The sequence below is a fragment of the Dasypus novemcinctus genome, chromosome 5 (genome assembly GCF_030445035.2).
Source record: "Dasypus novemcinctus isolate mDasNov1 chromosome 5, mDasNov1.1.hap2, whole genome shotgun sequence".
Classification (NCBI taxonomy): Eukaryota; Metazoa; Chordata; class Mammalia; order Cingulata; family Dasypodidae; genus Dasypus; species Dasypus novemcinctus.
In genome coordinates this window covers 108,108,683-108,117,820 of record NC_080677.1, presented here as the reverse complement: position 1 = coordinate 108,117,820, position 9,138 = coordinate 108,108,683, and positions in this window count along the sequence as shown.

Genomic DNA, 9,138 nt, shown 5'->3' with positions numbered 1-9,138 from the left:
CGCAGTGAGTTGGCCCACGCAGAGTGCCACCCCATGAGGGAATAAGGCCCCGTGTAGGAGTGCCACCCTGTGTGGGAATGCCACACCACGCAGGAGTGCTGGCCGACGTGGAGAGCTGCGAACAAGATGATGCAACAAGAGACACAGAGGATGGGAAACGGACTTGGCCCAGTGGTTAGGGCGTCCGTCTACCATATGGGAGGTCCGCGGTTCAAGCCCCGGGCCTCCTTGACCTGTGTGGACCTGACCCTTGCGCAGTGCTGATGCACGCAAGGAGTGCCCTGCCACGCAGGGGTGTCCCCCGCGTAGGGGAGCCCCACGCGCAAGGAGTGCACCCGTAAGGAGAGCCGCCCAGCACGAAAGAAAGTGCAGCCTGCCCAGGAATGGCGCCGCCCACACTTCCCGTGCTGCTGACGACAACAGAAGCGGACAAAGAAACAAGACGAAGCACATAGACACAGAGAACAGACAACCGGGGGAGGGGGGGAATTAAATAAATAAATAAATCTTAAAAAAAACAACAACAAGAGGCACAGAGGAGAGACAATAAGAAGACGTAGCAGAACAGGGAGATGAGGTGGCGCAAAGAGTAATCACCTCTCTCCCACTCTGGAAGGTTCCAGGATTGATTCTTAGAGCCACCTAATGAAAATACAAGCAGACACAGAAGAACACACAGTGAATGGATAGAGAGAGCAGACAACGGAGGCAGACAACGGAGGGAATGGGGGAAACAAGGGGAGGGAGATATAAATAAAAATACATCTTAAAAAAAAAGATACAGCAAATGTGGCACAATGTTAAAATCTGTGGATCTGAGTATCTGTGAGTATGGGGGTATGTTGGAGTTCTCTGTATAGGGTTTGTATTACTTTTGTAACTGTCCTATAAGTTTGAAAGTATTTCAAAATAAAAAAGTTTTAAATTGAAATTTAAAATAAATAAAAAATAAAACAAAAAAGAAAAGGTGTTAATGAATTACTTTTTGTACTCTGCTTTATTAATTTATTTTTACTGACACAATTATACGAAGTTCAATAATGAGGCTTTTCTGAGCCTTATTAGTATTCACTTATTTTCATAATTATTAAAAAAATAAATTTGCCATATGATAGCTATATGTTTCAAATACATTCATTGGCTATGCCACTGAGCCTCAGAGCCTAGAGAAATGACTGAATCCATGAAATCAGAATAGGATGCATGCAAAAGTATGACTGTAGAACAAAAAGGAGCTCTTGGAAATAAAATACTTTATAGCAGATATTAAAAATTCAATACAATATAAATTCCTGGAGGCACTTGCCGGCTTGCGCGCTCCTTTTCCGCTCTGTGGAGCGGGTGGGATCCCGCACCGTGGTACGCGAGCAGCTGCACCCCCGCCGGCTCCTGCGAGCCCAGGAGCGTCCAAACCACTAGCCGCCAGCCCGCGTGGGGAGCGGGCCGTGCCCGCTGCCGGCCCCACCATCCGGGCCCGGGAGGCCACAGCCAGGGCACAGAGGGAGGAGGTGAGCCTGGACAACTTGTTTTCCGAAAAGAGCGGAAGGAGAGGAGCAAAGCAACCTGGCGGTGAGCGCGGGCTCGGTGGGCGCAGCGGGGGAGCCAGTGTCCTGGGCCGCCAGGAAGGCAGTGTGGAAAGATGAAGACGAGAGCAAAGAATTTGAACAAAAAGAGGTTAATTACAGGAACTCCAAGTTCAGGCAATGCGAATAAGTGAAAAGGAAGAAGATGATCATGTGAAGAGAGAAGAGCCAGGTGATAACTGGGAAGGTGGTGGTGGTGTAGAAGAATCTTGAGGTCCCTGGAATAAAACAGCCCTGGCTTATTACCTCCTGCTCCGGTGATTGTTAGAGAAACCTCAGAACCTGTGATGACTCGCGGTGTGTTAGGCCTCCTGGCGCCAGGTTCACCACAGCAGGAAAAACACCACAAAGATCACCAAAAATATACAGATAGCCGGTTCCCCTGCCTCGCTTGTGGAAAGCCAGAAGGACAAAGAAATGGAGCAGAACTTCAAAGTAGTTAGACACAAAAATAGAGATCCTGAGCCTTCCTAAGGGCTGACTACCTCAGATTTGCTCATTCATTGTGGACTTGATGTGCATCACGTCTTCTGGGTAAGAAGGTTACAGCTGCTATAAGGGTCATAGGACCCTTGAAACAAGTTCTACTGGATTCCTATCAGAAATCCTGCAGAAAGTCAGCCATCTGGGTTCTGATCTGCTTGCTGTAAAAGATGAAGATTTAAGTGGCCCTAACTAACCTGTCCTGTGCCCCACCCTTAAGGCTCACTCTCTGTAGTAGGCTGTGGCTATATTAGACTTCCGGAAACATGTCTCTGTAAAGAACTGATGGTTCAGATAATCTGTGTTGGGCTGTAATTTATAATTTAAGCCTTAATTTGTATTCTGAGGCAAGCACAAATTAAATTAAGCCAAGCTTGGGTCCACCAAGTGGGAAGGGAGGGTGGGAGGGGTGGGGGAAAAAATAATCTTATTTCTTTAAGTAATTTTTTATTTGGGTAGTGTTTTTGCTGCATTCCACAACAAAGCCTTTTGGCTTTGATTTGGAATTTAGTTTCTTGACAGAGCATATCACTTCATTTAGTAACGTGAAATATGCATTAGGATTGTGAAATGTCTGCTGAATTTGCCAACTCCTTGAGGGGAATCAAATAGCCTTTGGTGCAATGGCCAGGGGGCTCTACTTCGGATGCTGCTAAAGTCTCTAATCAGGTCTAAATTGTATAGTAAATGGCAGTGGAAACAGTATCTAGCAGGTTTCTGCTCAGATGAAAGGATTCATTGAACTGCTCTTGTAAGTTCAAAGCATCATGAGCAGAATCTTGCCTAAAACCCTTTAGTTTCAGAGATCTTGTGTGATCTTTGACAAGGATCCCAGATAACATAGTTGTGCCCACATTTTAAAGGTTTTGAACATTCTATAGCTTCAGTGATTGTCCAGCTAGCTCTATTATCAACCTTTTGGTGTGTCTTTATGTTGTTCATTTGGAGAGTCAGGGGCAAAAGACAGGTGATATAGCACTTGTGCTTTTAATAATTATAGCTTAAACTATCCAGTCAGTTTTAGTCCTTAAAAGGGACTTGAAGAAGCTATGCAGAGTTACTGAAAAGTCTCTTTCCATCTAATGAGATATTCTGGTAATTTCCTAGTTTTATCTCTTTAGTTCAATAGAAGAATTTCAAGGTGGTATGTGACCATTTGATGCTGCATCTGGGTTTCTCTAATAAATTCCTTTTGCCAGATGCAGAAGTTGCTACTGGTAAGAATGAAGCAAATGAGCAAACAAAACTATACTGAAGTGGGAGCATCTTCTTGTAGGAGTTCAGTGTTGATGAAAGTGCCAATGCAGGACTTGGACTCCTAGGACAGTTACAGTTTCTCCTAATAGGACCCGCCAACGACTTGTGGGCAGTAATGTCCTTCTTTGAGGTGGCAGGAAGGATGCCTATCTTCTGATCGGTTTGGGCAGGTAGCTGAGCCAAGGAGAGGTTGGATGATAAAAGAGACAGAAGGGATTCCTGGTTAAACTGAAGACTTCATTTGGGAACCAAAAACCTTAATAAATAATCTCTTGGACATTGAGCCACCAATTTTCCCTGAAAAGTATGCATCTTTTCCAGCAAAATTTTGTCGGACGTTATGTTTTTGAGGGATGAATGTAGATGAACATGTGGAAATGTTATTTAATGACATACTGTACTAGAAATCTGAAGACCTGCAGCAGATTTAAAATTCCAACTCCTGTTACAATCATTTAAAAGATTGTAAAATTATCAAAAATGCACATGAATCAAGTTTTAATATACTATATGATGGGTAGATGAGGCTGTCCATTGTACCATTTATTTCTTTGAATTCTCAGGCTTGGTTTTGGCAGTACAGGAACTCTGTATATTAACAAATTCAATAAAAAGTAAATATGTGGGGAAAAGGATAAAATCATGGAAGTCTCTCTTTGAAAGTAAAACAAAAAGGCGAAGAGATGGGTGATGTGGGAGAAAAATTTTTTAATTTAAATTTTTTAATTTAAAAATGAGTGAGGTAACTAATGAAAGATGTTGTTAGTGTGGGAAAGTATGGGAGGGGGAGGGAGGTATATGGAAATCCCCTATATTTTTGATGTAACATTTATGTATCTAAAATTTCTTTAAAAATAAAAAATACATATATTTTTAAAAATGAGTGAAGTAGACCAGGAGGCTCAATTTCTGACTAATGAGAGTTCCATGAAAAAGAGAGAGAGGAGGAGAGAGGAAAATAGAGGGAGAAAACTTTCTATGAAGTAATACAAGAAAACTTTTCAGTACTGAAAAATATGAGTTTCTAGATTGAAAAGACCACCAAGTACCCAGCACAATGAATGAATGAAAATGAAAAATATCACTTCTCATCCAGGTGTATTTTCATGAAATTTTAGAACACCAGAAATAAAGGGGGAAGCAGACATGGCTCAACTGATAGAGCATCCGCCTACCATATGGAGGGCCCAGGGTTCAGTATCCAGGGCCTGCTTGACCCGTGTGGAGCTGGCCCACACACAGTGCTGCTGTGTGCAAGGAGTGCCTGCCACACAGGGGTGTCCCCCATGTAGGGAAGCTCCACGTGCAAGGACTGTGCCCCATAAGGAGAGCTACCCCACATGAAAAAATCGCAGCCCGCCCAGGAGTGGTACTGCACACATGGAGAACTGACAGAGCAAGATGATACAGCAAAAAGGAACACAGAGTCCTGGTGCCGCACGACAAAAATACAAGCAGACACAGAAGAACACACAGAGAATGGACACAGAGAACAGACAACAGGGGGCAGGGCGGGGGGGGGGGGGGTAAATAAAATAATATTTTTAAAAAGAAATAAAGGGAAGATCCCATGGTAACAGAATAAGGACACCCTCCCCCCATGTCCTAATTGCCAGAACCTGTAAATATGTAAGTTATATGGCAAAGGGCAAATAAGGCTGAAGGTGGAAATAAAGCTGCTAATCAGCTGGCCTTTAGATAGCGAAATTATCCTGGATTATCCAGTTGGGTCCAAAAGAATCCCAAGCATTCTTAAAAGTGGAAGCGGGAAGCAGAGGAGGGACAACCGGAGAGATGGCAGCATGAGATGCCTCATGCTGAGGTGGCCTGATGTTGCTGGCTTGATGATGACCAGGAGCCAAGGAAAGTAAGCAGCTTCTAGAAGCTGGAAAAGGCAGGAAAACAGATTCTCCTCTAGAGCTTCCAGAAAGGAAGGCATCCTGCTGACACCAGTGAAATCTGTGTCAGATTTCTGAACTATAGAACTGCAAGATAATAAATTTGTGGTTTTAAGTCATTAAGTTTGTGGAATTTGTTGCAAAAGCAATAGAAAACTAATGCAAATCATGAAAGTTTCCAGAGCGAAAGTAACAGGTCACATAAAAAGTTCGTGGAATATGAATGACATCAGACTGTTGAAGAGTAGCAATGAAAGCTAAAACAAAGTGGAGCAAAGCCTTAAGAATTACGAGGAAAGATGATTTCCAACCTATAATTATATTATTAATAGCCAAACTATTAATCAGTGTGAGGTGGATAAAGACATTTTGTTCTACCAAATATTTTGTACCACACCCTCTTTCTTTGTAAACTGTTGGAGGCTGTGCTCCACTAAAATGTAGCCTAGCAAATAGGGGTTCCAACACAGGACCAAGGTGAGGGAATTTGCAGGATGACTGTGGTGTAAGACTTAAAATTAAGGGAAACGGACTTGGCCCAGTGGTTAGGGCGTCCGTCTACCACATGGGAGGCCCGCGGTTCAAACCCCCGGCCTCCTTGACCCGTGTGGAGCTGGCCCATGCGCAGTCCCCCGCGTAGGGGAGCCCCACGCACAAGGAGTGCGCCCGTAAGGAGAGCTGCCCAGCAAGAAAGAAAGTGCAGCCTGCCCAGGAATGGCGCCGCCCACACTTCCCGTGCCGCTGACGACAACAGAAGCGGACAAAGAAACAAGACGCAGCAAATAGACACAGAGAACAGACAACCGGCGGGGGAGGGGGGGAATTAAAGAAATAAATAAATCTTTAAAAAAAAAAAAACGACTTAAAATTAAGGTCCTATATTACATGCTTCCTTGACATCTGGGGTAACTTGAGAGGGCCTTGAAAGGCCCAATCACAAGTTTCTCTCCCCCCCTGCTCCTGTGGACAGATCCCCTAGCCAAACAACCCCACCTATCACAGGGACCAGGTGCAGTTCCTGCTTATCCTTGAGTCACAGGCTGCAGTTCCCTTCCAGCCCATGGAATTATTCAAATAAGCCAATCACATCCTCCCACAGAAACAAGCGGGCACCCCGCCCTCTTAATACTACAGAGCCTGCCTTCCACAGCCTCTGGTGGTTCATTTTGTTTCCTGAGTACAACCCCTGTGTGACCCTGCATGATGTGGTGGCTTCTTTCCCCAGGTATATGTGACTAATAAACTGCTGTCCATTTCATCTGTCCAGTGTCAGATGTCGTGTATTCAACAATTCCCATAAAGTAGGGCAGGAATCCCTTTCTCACCAATGGGTGAAGACGAGGCAAGCAAAACAGTGACAAGGAGGGAAAATCTCAGGACAACAGGACAAGAGAGTGACCCATCCAGACTAGAGCAGTTGGGCAGAATTCCAGAATTCAGCAGGGGAGAATAAAAAAGAACTAACAGAAGAGGAGGAAGCATCCTCTACCACTTCTCTTTCTCTTACCTGGGTTACTACATAGGAACTTCCATCCTTTCCAAAAGAATTGGGAAGAATAACTTCCCTCCAGGGAAGGAGGTGAGACTTACTGATTGGTGACATGGGAGAAGGACCTCCGTATGGTCAGCTACAAGAGCAGGCTCTGTGCTGTCGAGGGGCAGCCTGCAGTTCTAAGTGGTACGTCTAAAAGGGGTGAGCGGTGGGGCAAGGATGGCAGACAGATGAACTAGAAAGTGGCTACGGATCTAAGTCCTCTTCTTCAGCCACCTTTACCTGCAATAATGTTGCTATTTTAACTCTTTCTCTGATTCTTGCATTGTTTCTGCACTCAGAGGGGAATTCTAAACATAGCAGTTTATCTGATACGTTTGTATGAAAAAATTGGTTTGAGAGTTAACAGATCCCCAGTCAAAATTCCAATGGTCTTTTTCATAGAAACGGAAAAGCCAATTATCAAATTCATATGGAAGACTCTGTATAGCCAATACCATCTTGAAAATGAAGAATAGAGTTGGAGGATTCAGTTTCCAATTTCAAGACTTATTACATGGGAAGTGGAACGTGGCTCAACAGATAGTGTCTGCCTACCATGTGGGAGGTCCAGGGTTCAAACCCAGGGCCTCCTAGCCCATGTGGTGAGCTGGCCCCCATACAGGGTTGCCACGCACAAGAAGTGCCATGCCACACAGGGGTGCCCCTTGCATAGGGGTGCCCCATGCACAACGAGAGCCGCTTCATGCAAAAAGTGCAGCCTGAGCCAGGAGCTGCACACACGGAGAACTGATGCAGCATGATGACGCAACAAAAAGAGACACAGATTCCCAGTGTTGCCTGACAAGAATGCAAGCAGACACAGAAGAACACACAGTGAATGGACATAGAGAACAGACAATGGGTAGGGGAAGGGGAGAGAAATAAATAAAAAATCTTAAAAAACAACAGCAACAAAAAACTTATTACAAAGCTACAGTAACCAAAAAAGTGTGATACCAGCAAAAGGACAGAAGTATAGAACAATGGAGTAGAATTGAGAGCATATAAATAAATCCACCATCTATGGCCAATTGATTTTTTTACACTTAAAACCTTTATTCATTGATTTACAAAATGTACAATATTTACAATATTTAGGTATTAATCCCATATTGAGGGAAATGGACATGGCTCAACTGATAGAGTGTCCTCCTACCATATGGGAGGTCCAGGGTTTGAACCCAGGGCCTCGTGGCCCGTGTGGTGAGCTGGCCCACGCGCAGCACTGCTGCGTGCAAGGAGTGCTGTGCCACTCAGGGATGTCCCCCAAGTAGGGGAGCCCCATGTGCAAGGAGTGCACCCTGCAAGGAGAGCCGCCCAGTGCGAAAAAAAGCACAGCCCGTCCAGGAGTGGCGCTGCACACGTGGAGAGCTGACGCTGCAAGATGATGCAACAAAAAGAGACAGATTCTTGGTGCCACCAAGAATGCAAGTGGACCCAGAAGAACACACAGCAAATGAACACAAGAGAGCAAACAATGGGGAGGTGGAGGGAGAGAAATAAAAAAAAATAAATCTTTAAAAATAAATAAAAAATAAATCTTTAAAAAAAAATCCCGCATTGACATGAAAATGCCATGGGGAGTCTAAAAATAAATATGTGATACAGTGGTTAATATAAACATCGCCACTCTTTGCACTTCAAGCCGCCACCAATGGTGGGATTTAATTGAAGGTTTAATGTGGTAGAAAGGTCAGGTGATTGAACAGTCCGGGCCTTCCACACAAATGGGCCTTGTCTCCTTGAAGCGGAGACCACTTTCTTTAGGAAATGAACACAACCGCTCCAATGCCAGGCCCCTTGGGTGCATGCAGGAACATCAGTGCGGAGTCAGCAGTACCCACCTTGCGGTGGATGACTCTGCACCGTTGAGGACCTGCTCCCTGCACACCGGTCAGGGAGGCTTTGGTGCTGTCCCTTTCTCATGATGAACCAGCATTTAGACGTTGTCTCTTATTCAGATAGCATGCAGTACTTGGAAAGTGTCATTATGCACAAAAATGGCTTTGGTAGACAGGTACAACATCAATTTCATCACATCTAATAGCATCTTTAGATGCAGGATCAACCTGTGACCTCCTTTAAGCAAGAGGGTTGAACGAGGAGGTGGTACACCATCTCCCTCCCGAAAAAATATCATCTGGGGAACATGCAAATGGCATTTGTTGACTAAATAACATCCACAAGTAAGATGGACAAATTCCCATCAAGTCAGACCTGAAAGTTTTCCTAGAGGTGGTAAATTCTTTCCCCTTCCTCTTCAATCTGGCCTCTCCCATATAACCTGTATGTGAAGGAAAAGGCTTTGTGTTTTGGTGTCTTCGAGTGTGAGTACCTTCATCAGTAAAGTGTAAATAGTTACATTCCTTATAAGGTTCTTGTG